The 14280-nt window shown below is 39.8% G+C and overlaps 1 protein-coding gene across 1 annotated transcript in view; it reads right to left on the reverse strand.

Moving 5' to 3' along the window:
* The window catches only part of LOC131920498 (ATP-binding cassette sub-family G member 3-like), a 68792-nt gene that overhangs the window by 50993 nt on the left and 3519 nt on the right, over positions 1-14280 (reverse strand). The gene's annotated exons all lie outside the window — the stretch shown is intronic.

Below are 14280 nucleotides of genomic sequence, written 5' to 3' on the forward strand. Positions count from 1 at the left end.
ATGATGCTCTGATGCTATATTGTTTTTAATCTCTTGCTCTTTTCTCTTATTCTACTTTTCTTTTTTCTAATCTTACTTTCTACACCTTTTTTTATTGTTGTGTATTTGAGACAGAGTTTCTCTGGGAAGCCCTGGCTGTCGGGAATTCACTCTATATATTAGGCTGGCCTTATACTGCCTCTGAGTCCTGAGTGCTGGGATTAAAAGTGTGCATCACCACCTCCTATCCATTATTTCATATTCCCATTATCATTATTGTAGCAAGTTTGTGCTGGTATTGTTACTGTGGTTTATTTTCTGCACTATGACCAGTGCTGGGGATTAAGTCCTCTCTAGAAGGAAGCTTAATACATAAATCCTCACATTGATGTGTAAAATAGATTCGCTCCCACAGGTGAACAAACTACAACAAGAAAACACAAGAATGTGAGGAAATAACACTCCCCAAAGATCATAACACGACAGCAACAGAATGTTTACATATTTAAATTAGGTAAGTGCTGAAGAAATCTTTCAAGAGTTAACATTAAAAGGATTGAAACTTCAAAAAGATAGACAGCTAAAGGAAATAAGCAAAACAATATAGGATATGAGTGATAATAGAGAATTTTTAAAAATGAAAATTTTGGAAAACTGCAAATAAATTTTTTAAAATTCAGGGGAAAGCATCACCAACAGACTAAATTAACTGAAAGATAAAATATCAGGGCCTCAAAGGTTAATGAGTTATTGATTTCAGAAAGGAATAAAGAAAAATTATGATGACCTCCAGGACATAATAGACAGACCAAACAGAAACATTATTTTGAACAGAATACTAAAGTAGAGACTAAAGATACGGAAAACCTATTCATTTAAGCAATATCATAAAATGTTCTGTATCTATTGAAAGATTAGGATGTCCAGGTACAGAGGTAATTTAGACCACCACATAAATATAATCAGAAAATAATCTTAAGTTTACTATATAAGCCCTGTGTAACTGAGTATTGCTTTCATGGGGGGAGCACTGAGTTGAGGGAGGACACTGTGGTGAGAGAAGAAATCAATCACAGGGCTATAAAAGCAGGAACAACTATTAAAACAGCAGAACACAAAACAGTAACCGGAATCAGCATTTTCTTACAAGGACTCAACTTGTGGAAGAAAAACTTTAATTGCCATTGCATAAAACACCTGTATGAGTAAAAACTGGTCTTGAATAACATTAGTAGAGAATATACTCTAGAAAGTGGAGGTAACTGGATGTAAAAACTCTGGCAGCAATTGAATAGACCAGCCGCAGATGGTCAGCTGAGGCCAGCATCTAATGAGGACGAAAGCCTTGTCTGTGGGGGATTTTGGACGATGCCTGCAGAAACATTACACTGTGCATAAACCAAATTGAATCATTTTCACAAGTGTCGTAAGGATTCACACCGTCAAAGTTTTTTTCTACATGCACTTCAATTCCACATCAAGAGTGGCATAGAACACCTAAACACAGAGGAGAGCATTCATGCAAGATATCTAACTCCTTGATATAATAATTCGTGCACTTCAAAATGGTTACACTATCAATACACTTAGGGCTTTCTGCAACTACAAGGTGGTGGTCATGGAGAACACAGCCCCCAGCGTCAACATCTAGAAAGCAGCCACCACCTCCTGTGTGTCTTCTCTTTTTGCGTTTTTTCTTCTTCATTTTTCTTAATCAACTCTGCTACTGTTGCTGCTTCTTAGCAAAACCGGTAAAAAAAACAAAATTGTAATCACTGAACATAGCACTGTGGCAATCAAGACGTTTATTATACCCCAGGTGGGATTTTTGAGATGGTCCCTGGCTTAATCTTTTTTAAGACATAAGAATGTGGCCTCCTTATTGGCATGAACTAGGGACGATAAATGACAAAACTGAATGTACTACATGAAAAGAATTCAGTCTCCAGGGGTGGTTAGCAGAGAGAACCCATAAAATAAAACCTTGATGGAACCGGTTGGCTGTGCGGTGCACTTTAATTAGCTTTAATGGAGGACCTGCCATGCCTTCACTGACTTATTAAGTAAGTAATGACCGGAGGAAGTCCACTAAGTCGAAGCAGATATTTAATCCTAGACATTCTGACCTCGGTATGTGCAGTCGATTTTTAACTTATTGCCACCAATTTCTACTAAAAGAAAATTTGATTCAAAGGAGAGTCTGTGGCATTTCCATCTGTGACTTAGAAGTTGTATATTTTTTGTGATGCATGTGAGCTGTTCTGACTTCACCTGTTCCTGTGTGGTCTTCGTTCACCATGGTGTTCACATGATCCAATGAATGACTGCCCAGAGTGAGGACTATCCAGGTTACTCAGCCAGGTAGTAAATGTATGAACACAAAACAACACAATAGTCTGAAATATTTAATGGGACTAGAAATACAGGCTTTCAAGAGTTGGCATGTTAGTGGCATTTAAACAGCTGGGAGAGGAGCAAAATGGACTACATTTCCTCTTTATTGCCTTTGTACTGTTTTCTTGGTAGTTTCTGAACTGATGCAGTGATGTTCTGTTCCTTCCGTATTTATAACGAAACACTTTTTTAGCGTTTCTAAACATAGAATCTACTTGGTTTGAAATCAAGTGGTTGGAACACTGGATTGTTACTTTAATCATGCTGTTGATTGAATGCTTCGTTGGGGAAGCCTCCAATCAGCTTTATCAGTCTGACTCTGTAATGAGCGCAGCACCTAATGTTTGAACTGCTTTTTGGAGGACCAGTGCTTATTTAAGCCAGATTTTGTAACCCAATAGACTTTGTTGGTTTGAGGTCTGATTCCCTCATCTTACAGAATTACAAATTCTAATGTTGAAATTTGCATAGGTTCTTGTGGGAAAAGCCTAGAAGACCAAGAGTAGATCGAATAGTGATCCTAGTGTCATTGCAGAAGGGGAAATTTGGGTGACATAATTTCTTTTCACTGGGGTTGGGCTTTGAATCAGTTGAAATGTATTTCTGTACCACAATGTAAGCTTCAACAAAAGTTTGCTTAATTGTCTAGTAACATTCAAAAAAAAAAAAAAAAAGAAAAGAATCTTGTCATATTACACTCTTGGTAAAATTCAGAGAGTGCAGAACAAGAAAAGAATGCTGGAAGCTACTAAGAGAAGAGCCAAGTTATTAACAAAGTACCTGATTGGCAAACAAGTCAGAACAACAGCACAGTCCTTGACAGAAATGCTAAAGGCCAGAGTGTGGACCTATGTATTTTGAGCACTCAAGAAAGAACTAACAACCAATGTGGCTACAGCAAATTTGTCCTTTGTAAAGACCTTCAGGATGAACATAACTAAAGCAATGCTGACCACTGAGGCTGCCGTGAGGAAGACACTCCCAGGAAAATAAAATCACAAAGGAAGAAGACAGAAAGCTACAATCCCAAGAGCTCAGGAGAAAATAACTCCTGCAGTTCTCAGGAATCAGCAGTATTGGCTCAGTAAGTGTGCTGGTTAGCTTTTTATCAACTTGACCTACACTGGAGTCATCTGGGAGGAAGAATCCTCAGCTGAGGAATTGCCTCCATCGGATTGGCAAGTATGTGGGACATTTTCTTGATTGATAATTGATATGGAATGGCCAAGCCCACTTTCAGGTCCTGGAATGTTTAAGAAAGCAGGCTGAGCAAATGGTGAGGAGCAACTAGTAGCGTATTCTGTGGTGATATTGTGTTCCCAAAATATTGTGCACCTTAATAAACTTATCTGGGGTCAGAGAACAGAACAGTCACTAGATACAGAGGCCAGAAAATGGTGGCACACACACCTTTAATCCTAGCATTCCAGAAGCAGAGATCCACCTGGATCTCTGTGAGTTTAAAGCCATACTGGAAACAGCCAGGCATGGTGACTCACAGCTTTAATCTCACAAAATGAGCCTTTCATCCCAGGAAGTGAGGACAGAAAGCAGAAAGGTATATAAGGCGTGAGGACCAGGAACTAGAGACTGGTTAAGCTTTTAGGCTTTTAGGAGCAGTCAATTCAGATGAGGACTCAGAAGCTTCCACTCTGAGGAAACAGGATCAGCTGAGGAATTGGCAATGTGAGGTAGATGTGGCCTGTTCTGCTTCTCTGATCTTCCAGCATTCACACCAATACCTGGCTTCAGGTTTGATTTTATTAATAAGACCATTTAAGATTTGTGCTACAGTGTTCCTCCAGTGTTTCTGATTCACTTCCTGCCTGAGTTCCCACCTGGCTTCTTTCAGTGGTGACTGTGATGTGGAAGTTTAAGCCAAATAAACATTTTCCTCCCCAAGTAGCTTTTAGTTACAATGTTTTATCACATCAGTAGAAAGCAAACTGTGAGTCAGCAAACTTCTAAGATGAGAGAAAAAGAAAAGAACACATAGCAATTGAAGCCAAAATGGAAAATCAAAAGATGAACAGAAACCTGCTAAATTATGGGATTTCATTCAGTACAAACATTTCAACACTAACCTAAATATAAACAGTCTCAATTCTGGATGCACCTGGCAGGCTGCATAGAAAAGCAGGAAACAATAACCAACTGTTTATTGCAGCAGGAAACTCAACCAGCTTGGCAACGTATATGGAGACTGAAAGTGCAAGGATGGAAAGTTGCATTTTAAGCAAACAGACTCCAAAAGCTATGCTCCTACTGACAAAGCAGATATCCAGCCAAAGTTAGGAAAAATAAAGATAACTACATATTAATAATTGGAGCAATCTACCAAAAATGACTATAAATATATATGTAATGAAAATCAGTATAGCAGACTCCATAAATCAAACCGTACTAGACAAATGCAGCTGGATAAAATAATGGTGGGTGACTTTGGTTTTTTATTTGTACTTTAATATTCTTTAAAAGTATGCATTTATTGAGGGAAGTCATATCTGTGGATGAATATTTGCTGTTCTGTGCCATAAGCACTGATGCCTTCTCTTCAGTGTATGTAGAGTACTCAGTAGTCTGTCTCTGAGCCAAGGAACTTGGTCTAGACTTTGATTTTCCATCATAGAGGAAGTGCATTTGGGTCTTTGTGTGTCTGTGTGTATGAGTGTGTGTGTGTGTGTGTGTGTGTGTGTGTGTGTGGTGTATTTTGGGTCTCTGTATGTGTGTGTTTATGTCAGTGCCTATGTGTGTGTGTCTGTGTATGAGTGTGTATGTGTTATTATTTTCTTTGTTTTTTCATTCTCTTTCCTTTTCACTCTTATCTAGTTATGCTAAGAGCTGTTTTCTCTAGTTTAGTTATTTCAATGATGGGTGCTATTTTATGTGTATAAGTGTTTGACATATATATCTGCAAACACAGAAAAAAAATACCTTCTTCTCAGCACCTCATGGAACCTTCTCTAAAACTGACCACATGCTCAGTCACAAAACAAATCTCGACAGATTCAAAAAAATTGGAATAGCCGGGCGGTGGTGGCGCACGCCTTTAATCCCAGCACTCGGGAGGCAGAGGCAGGCGGATCTCTGTGAGTTTGAGGCCAGCCTGGACTACCAAGTGAGCTCCAGGAACGGCGCAAAGCTACGCAGAGAAACCTTGTCTCGAAAAACCAAAAAAAAAAAAAAAAAAAAAAAAAAAAAAAAAAAAAAAAAAAAAAAAATTGGAATAACCCCCTGTATCTTATTGGATCACCATGGCTTAAAGTTAGAATCCAACAACAACACAAATTACAGAGAGTCAATAAACTCATGGAAACTGAATAATGTTCAACTGAATCACCACTGGGTCAAGAAAGAAATAAATAAATTAAAGACTTCCTAGAATACAATGAAAATGAAGACACAACATATCCAAACTTATGGGACACTATGAAAGCAGTGCTAAGAGGAAAATTCATAGCACTAAATGCCCACATAAAGAAGTTGGGGAAATCTCACACTAGCAACTTAGGGCACACCTGAAAGATCTAGAATGCTGTGGGATGGTCTGTATGTCAAATGTGTTGCTAATTAGTCAATAAATAAAACACTGATTGGCCATTGGCTACGCAGGAAGTGTAGGCAGGACAAGGAGGAGAATAAAGCTGGGAAGTGGAAGGCTGAGTCAGAGAGACACTGCCAGCCACCACGATGACAAACAGCATGTGAAGATGCCGGTAAGCCACGAGCCATGTGGCAAGGTATAGATTAATGGAAATGGATTAATTTAAGCTGTAAGAACAGTTAGCAAGAAGCCTGCCACGGCCATACAGTTTGTAACCAATATAAGTCTCTGTGTTTACTTGGTCGGGTTTGAGTGGCTGTGGGACTGGCAGGTGAAAGAGATTTGTCCTGACTGTGGGCCAGGCAGGAAAACTCAAGCTACACTAGAACAAAAAGAAGCAAACTCACACAGGAGGAGTAGATGACAGGAAATAATCAAACTGAGGGCTAAAATCAATAAAATACAAATACAGTACAATAAATCAATGTACAAACAAAAATAAAGTACAAAGAATCAAAGAAACCAAGAGTTGGTTCTTTGAGAAAATCAACAAGATAGAAAAACCCTTATCCAAACTAACCAAAAGACAGAGAGAGAATATCCAAATTAACAAAATCACAAACAAAAAGTGAGACATAACAACAGACACCAAGGAAATCCAGAGAATCATTAGGTCATATTTCAAAAACCTGTACTCCACAAAATTGAAAAATCTAAAAGAAATGGATGATTTTCTTGACAGGTACCACATATCCAAATTAAATCAACACCAGATGAACAATTTAAATAGACCTATTACCCCTAAGGAAACAGAAGCAGTCATTAAAAGTCTCCCAACCAAAAAAAGCCCAGGACCAGATGGTTTCAGGGCAGAATTATACCAGAATTCCAAGGAAGATCTAATACCAATACTCCTCAAATTGTTCCACACAATAGAAACAGAAGAAACATTGCCAAATGCTTTTTATGAGGCTACAGTTACCCGGATACACAAACCACACAAAGATGCAACAAAGAAAGAGAATTGCAGACCAATCTCCTTCAAGAAAATTGATGCAAAAATACGCAATAAAATACTGGCAAACTTAATACAAGAATACATCAAAAATATCATCCACCATGATCAAGTAGGCTTCTTCCCAGGCATGCAGGAATGGTTCAACATATGAAAATCTGTCAATGTAATCCACCATATAAACAAACTGAAAGAAAAAAAAAAACACATGATCATCTCATTAGATGCTGAAAAAGCCTTTGACAAAATACAACACCCCTTCATGATAAAGGTCTTGGAGAGATCAGGGATACAAGGAACATATCTAAACATAATAAGCTGAGAGCCAACATCAAATTAAATGGATAGAAACTCAAAACGATTCCACTAAAACCAGGAACAAGACAAGGCTGTCCACTCTTTCCATATCTATTCAATATAGTACTCAAAGGTCTATATAGAACAATAAGACCACAATATAGAATCAAAAGAATACAAATTGGAAAGGAAGAAATCAAACTTTTGCTATTTGCAGATGATATGATAGTATACATAAGTGACCCCAAAAATTCTACCAGGGAACTCCTACAGCTGGTAAACACCTTCAGTAATGTGGCAACATACAAGATTAACTCAGAAAAATCAGTAGCTCTCTTATATACAAATGATAATCAGGGCTAAGAAAAAAATCAGAGAAATATCACCTTTACAATAGCCACAAATAATATAAAATATCTTGGGGTAACGCTAACCAAACAAGTGAAAGACCTGTATGACAAGAGCTTTAAGTCTTTGAAGAAAGAAACTGAAGAAGGTAAAATAGAATAGGAAGATCTTCCATGCTCTTGGATAGGTATGATTAACAAAGTAAAAAATGTCAATTTTACCAAAAACAATCTACATATTTAATGCAATCCCCATCAAAATTCTAACATAATTCTTCACAGACCTAAAAAGAACAATACTCAACTTCATATGGAAAAACAAAAAATCCAGGATAGCTAAAACAATCCTGTACAATAATGGAACTTGTGGAGGTATCACCATTCCTGACTTCAAGTTCTACTATACAGCTATAGTAATAAAAACAGCATGGTATTGAAATAAAAACATACAGGTGCATCACTGGAATCAAATCGAACACCCTGACATTAATCCACACACCTATCAACACCTGATTTTTGACAAAGAAGCCAAAATTGTCCAATGGAATAAAGAAAGCATCTTCAACAAATGGTGCTGGTATACTGGATGTAGATGTGTAGAAGAAATCAAATAGATCCATATCTATCATCATGCACAAAACTCTAGTCCAGATGGATCAAAGACCTCAACATAAATCCAGTTACACTGAACCTGACAGAAGAGAAAGTGGGAAATAGCTCTGAACATACTGGCACAGGAGACCATGTCCTGAATAGAACAACAGTAGCACAGACACTGAGATCAACAACTAATAAATGGGACCTCCTGAAACTGAAAAGCTTCTGTAAGACAAAGGACATGATAAGACAAAAAGACAGCCTTCAGAATGGGAAAAGATCTTCACCAACCCCACATCTAACAGAGGGATAGTCTCCAAAATATATAAAGATATATAAAGAACTCAAGAAACTAGACATCAAAATACCAAATAATCCAATTAAAAAAATGGGGTACAGATCTAAACAGAGAATTCTCAACAGAAGAATCTCAAATGGCCGAAAGACATTTAAGGAATTGCTCAACATCCTTAGTCATCACAGAAATGCAAATCAAAATGATTCTGAGATACCATTTTACACCTGTCAGAATGGCTAAGATCAAAAACAATGATGACAGCTTATTTTGGAGAGGATGTGGAGTAAGGGGAACACTCCTCCACTGCTGTTAGGAGTGCAAGCTTGTACAGCCACTTTGGAAAACAGTATGGTGGTTTCTCTGAAAAATTAGAGCCAATCTACCTCAAGACCCAGTGATAACATTCTTCAGCATAAACCCAGAGAATGCTCAATCATACCACAAGGACACTTGCTCAACTATGTTCATAGCAGCATTATTTGTAATAGCCAGAACCTGGAAACAACCTACATGCCCCTCAACCAAAGAATGGATAAAGAAAATATGGTACATTTACACAATGGAGTATTACTCAACGGTTAAAAAAAATGACATCATGAAATTTGCAAGCAAATGGATGGAACTAGGAAAAAAAATCATCCTGAGTAAAGTAACTGAAACCCAGAAAGACAAACATGGTATGAATTCACTCATAAGTGAATATTACATGTAAAGCAAAGGATAACCAGGATAAAATTCACAGCCCCAGAGAAGCTAGGTAACAAGGAGGACTCTAAAAGGAATGCCTGGATTGCTGTGGGAAGGGGAAATAGATGAGATCTCCTGGATAAACTGGAGGTAGGGGAGGGTAGAAAGGAGGGGATACAGGATGGGATATGAGGGAATGGGATGGTCCAACTGAGGGAGAGACAGAGTGGGAAAGCAATGAAAGAGAAATCTTGATAGTGGAAGCCATTATGGAGTTAGGGAGAAACCTGGTGCCAGAGAAACTCCCAGGAATCCACAAAAATGACTCCTAGCAATAGTGGAGAAGGTGCCTGAATTGGCCTTCTCCTGTAATCAGATTGGTGACTACCCTAATTGTCACCATAGAACCTTTATCCAGTAACTGATGGAAGCAGATGCAGAGACCCACAACCAAACCCTGGGCCAAGTTCCAAGGAATCCAGTGGAAGAGAGGGAGGAGGGATTATATGAGCAAAGAGAGTCAAGATAATGATGAGGAAACCCACGGAGACAGGTGACCCAAGATACTGTGAGCTCATGGACTATAGACTGACAGCTAGGGAGCCTGCATGGGACCAACCTAGGCATGAAGGTGACAGTTGTGTACCTTAGTCTATTTGTGGGGCCCCTAGCAGTGGGACCAGGATCTGTCCCTGGGTCAAGAGCTGGCTTTTTAGAACCTATTTCCCATGATGGGATGCCTTGTTCAGCCTTGAGGCAGGGAGGAGGAGCTTGGTCCTGCTCCACTTGATATGCCAGGCTTTGTTGACTTCCCATGGGAGGCCTTACCCTTTCTGAGGAGTAAATGGGGGTGCTGGTAGAAAGGAGGTGGAGGGAAGGGAATGGGAGGAGACAAGGGAGGGGCAACTGTGGTTGGTGTGTAAAATAAATTTTAAAAAGAAGACCTGATACCTCTACTTTTTATTAAGAAATGTGCTCTTTTTGCTTCTCTTCTGTTTCTTTGAAATAGGTAACAGAAAGAAAGGTTGTAAAAGTCACAGGCTTTGGTAATTGAACCACATGGCATTTTATGGCCAATAAACCTTGGCTTCTGCATGTAGGGACTTATGGTACTGGTACCTCAGTAGACTGGTACCTCAGCCCTCAGGTGGCCGCTAAAAGCACACAGGCTGGAGAGGACAGGAGCTCTCCTGCAGGCGTTTCTAATCAGCCTTTGCCTTAGTGTACCCCTTTGCTTTAATTGTTGTCAGAGGTCAGAGTTGAAAAGCTAAAACCCTAGATACCCATGGAATGTGTGCCTGGGTGCAGTTACTCATTCTTGGTGTTTCCTCTCCTCCCCTGGCACGACACTCCAGTGTGCCTGTGGACCTTCTGCTGTCGACAGCCTCCTACCCAAAGGAAAACACTGCAAGCATCTTCAAGTGCACTTCCCCTGTGTGCACATCAGCCTTAGGTTAGAAGTGAATACTAAGCCAGCAGCCTGTACCAAAAGTGCTCTGTGGCTGTCCTGCCCAAGAAGTGGACTGGAGAAAAACTGCTTTTTTTAATATTAAGTCTGAAGTCGTTAAGTGTAGAGAAGCCCTTGGTACTCTTAGGGTAGTTAGTTATAGCTTTACACTGGAAATAAACCATAAAGAAAGGTCAAGATCCTCGAGATGCAGACAGTTCAAAGAGAGTTATTATTCTGTACCTAGTTCATGAGAAAATATGTTGAGATAAATAAGACATAAAGGGAAAAATACACAAGTCCCTAACATAGCCATTGAACTATCTTCTATTTTAAAAATTAATTATCTTTCTTTTCAGTTCCAGAAGAAACATAAGGTAGTTTTGTTTGCATAGAGTTTAATGTTTTGTTGATGTGTGCCTGTGATGCCATCATTGGTGTTTATCTGCAAAAAATGAATCCAGTGCTCCCCTGGGCACTTGACTTCCACCCTCAGAAACAGGGACAGTTTCTGGAGAGCCTTTGCCAAGGAGCCAGGGTTCCAGAGAGAGCTGTGAATGGGGGAAATGTTGTGATGACTGTTTTTCTAGGATTCCTAGTAATGTCTCCGTTTTCAAAGGCAGGAAACCAGCCTGTGCAACTTCTAATGCTTTGGAGTAAAGCTTCCTAGTTGTACCCGGCTGACAGTGTAGTTTTTGATCCTCTGGAGGAGTGTGTGGGGATCCTGTGCAGACACTGTGACAGTCATTCCTTCAGGATTGCTGTGTAATCACGATTGACATCTGTCTGTCACTCCTTCAAGGTATGGTTCATAGACATGTCATGTTAGAGACCCTTTCCCATCTTGTGTGGATAAATTCTGTAATTTGATTTGTGAGACTAGAGGTAGTCTCTGCCATGGTAACCTCATGGCTAAAAAATACAAGTTTAGATTCTATTATTTCTAGACATGATTTAGTTCTGAAAGAATTCACATGCTGTGCATCTTTAAGTGTTCAGTGTAGATGGATTAATATATTTTTATGCAACTGTGTATTTTACATTCATTTGTAGACAAAACTCTTCAGTGGATTTTTAAAGTACAATGTTAGGTGGAATGAGAACTTGGTGGCCTTCATTAACTCAAAAGAAGTATGAATCCCAGGGTCCTGGGAAGTGAGGGTGTTCTACTATACATGGAAACCTAGACTTCTTTTCCAAAGCTTTGTACTTTTTTTCATGAAACAGATTATTTTCTCTCTAAAAAAAATAGAAAGAAACATGCTCTTAGAGAACATTATTAGTCTTTAAACTTGACTGTTACTGAAGTTTCTTGGTCCCACCAGGTCCTGCCAGGGCAGCAGGTATTTTTATAAAATAATCACTCAGAGGCTTAATATTAATTACAAACTGTCTGGTCTATGGCTCAGGCTTATTGGTAGCTAGCTATTACCTCTTAAATTAACCCACTTCTATTCATCTATATTTTGCCATGTGGCGGTGGCATTGCCAGGCTGCTGGCAACTTGTTCCTTGGGTAGCTGGATGGTATCTCTCCCGACTCCACCTTTCTCTTTCCTGTCTCTCTCCTCAGATTTCCTGCCTGCCTCTAAGCTGCCCTGCCATAGGCCAAAACAGCTTATTTATTTATTAACCAATGGGACAACATACATTCACAGCATCCAGAAAGACATCCCCCAGCACTTTACCAACTATCACTTTGCTGACTTATTTTGTTGTTGTTGTTGTTTATTTTTGAAATTGTATTTTAATTACAACATTTCTCCTTCCCTTTCCTCCCTCCAAACTTTCCCTGCTCTCCTTCAAATGCATGGGCTCCTTCCAAATATAACCTGTTAAGTACATATAATGTTAACTGTCATGGTTTCAGGGCTGACCATTTGACTCTGGACAACCAACTGGTGTGCTCTTCCATGGGGAAGACCACGCCTCCTGTTCCCAGCTTTCCTCAGCTGCCTGTAGTTCTTTGTGTAGAGCTGAGGCCTCCTGGACTTTTCTGCATGCAGTTGGAATGTTCACAGCTGTTCTCCTCTTTAGCCCATGTTTGGGCAGTTGGGTTGATGAGACTTTATGGGTGTAGTTAGTAGAACTTTCTTGTCAGACTTTCTTGGAACAACAGCCACCAAATAATTACACAGACTTACTATTAATTATGAAAGCTTGGCCTTTAGCTTAGGTTTGTTCCCAGTTAGCTCTGATAACTTAAATTAACCTGTTTCTGATCATCTATGATCTGCCACATGGCTTTTTACGTCTCTTCCATTCTGTATGTCTGACTTGCTCAGTGTCTCTCTAGTGTCTCTTGCACACCTAGATTCATAACTCTGAGTTCCTCTCTCTACCCAGAAGTCCATCCTACTCTCTCCTGCCTAGCTGTTGGTCATTCAACCTTTATCAAACCAATCAGAAGGCACCTTTAACACAGTCTGATCAAACATCCTGCAATATTACAACACACTCCCTGATCCTCTTCCTCTTACACACTTTCTAATCGCTTGGTCTTCCACAGTGTTCCCTGAGCCTTGGGAGAGTTTTGTAGATGCTTCCATTGGAACTGTGTCCCCAAACTGCATTCTAATTGGTTGTGGTTTTCTGAAACGGTCTCTATCCATTGCAAAGAGAAGTCTCCTTGAGGAGAGGTAGACTATACTTATGGGACTTACACTATGGGACTTACACTACAGGTGTAAGGACAAGTGTTTACAGGGTGTTGTTAAGGATTATACTGCTTTAGTAAATTAGAGGTTATAGGTTTTCCTCCAATAACAGTGGCTTCACTAGCAGTGGTTAGTTATCTAGGTTTCCAGTACCAACTCAATTAGAGAATTGTTGGTGACTGCCTTAGTTATGATTTCTATTATTGTGAAGAGACACCATGACCACTGAAACTATTATAAAGGAAAAGCATTTAATCAAGTGGCTCACAGTTGCAGAGGTTTGGTCCATTATGGTCATGGGAGGACATGGTGGCATGCAGGCAGACATTTTCTAGAGAAGTAGCTGAGAGTTCTGCATCTTGCGTGGGCAAGAGGAAGTGGTCTATCTTACTGGGTGTGCCTTGAACATACATGAGGCCTCAAAGGCCACATCCACAGTGACACACTTCCTCCAACAAGACCACACCTACCCCAACAAGTCCACACCACCTAATAATGTCAATTCCTTTGAGGGCCATTTTCTCTCAAACCACCACAGTTACTGCCAGGCCTTGTGTGCCACTACTTCACCCACAGGGCTACTGGACAGGTCATCACCGATGTGGTTCATGACGTCATTGCTAGGGAGGACTGTTGTGTCTCTCTCCTTTGGAAACTTTCATGTGTCTTCTAGTACCAGGAAAGATAGTCCTCAGGGCAGGAGTGGGGAGGGGGCATCCAAGTCAGTGACAGCTCAGGGGCCTCTGGGACCTGTGTCTGAAGTGCATGGTGTCTTCAGCAATAGGGAATTACCTTCCACCTCCAGGGATAACTAAGGGCAATAGAAATAGACTGTACGTTTTAGGAATCTCTTAGACAACCCTGGCAACAACTCACAAGAGGGATTCTCATACCTGGTTTTTGTTTTTGTTTTTTGTTAGATGGTCTTTGGGAGTTCCAACAGCCCAGATGAGAAAGGTTCATTAAACTATATATGTATATGTATACAGTGAATTGTGGGCATTAGAGGTTTTATTGTT

The sequence above is a fragment of the Peromyscus eremicus genome, chromosome 10, assembly GCF_949786415.1.
Source record: "Peromyscus eremicus chromosome 10, PerEre_H2_v1, whole genome shotgun sequence".
NCBI lineage: Eukaryota > Metazoa > Chordata > Mammalia > Rodentia > Cricetidae > Peromyscus > Peromyscus eremicus.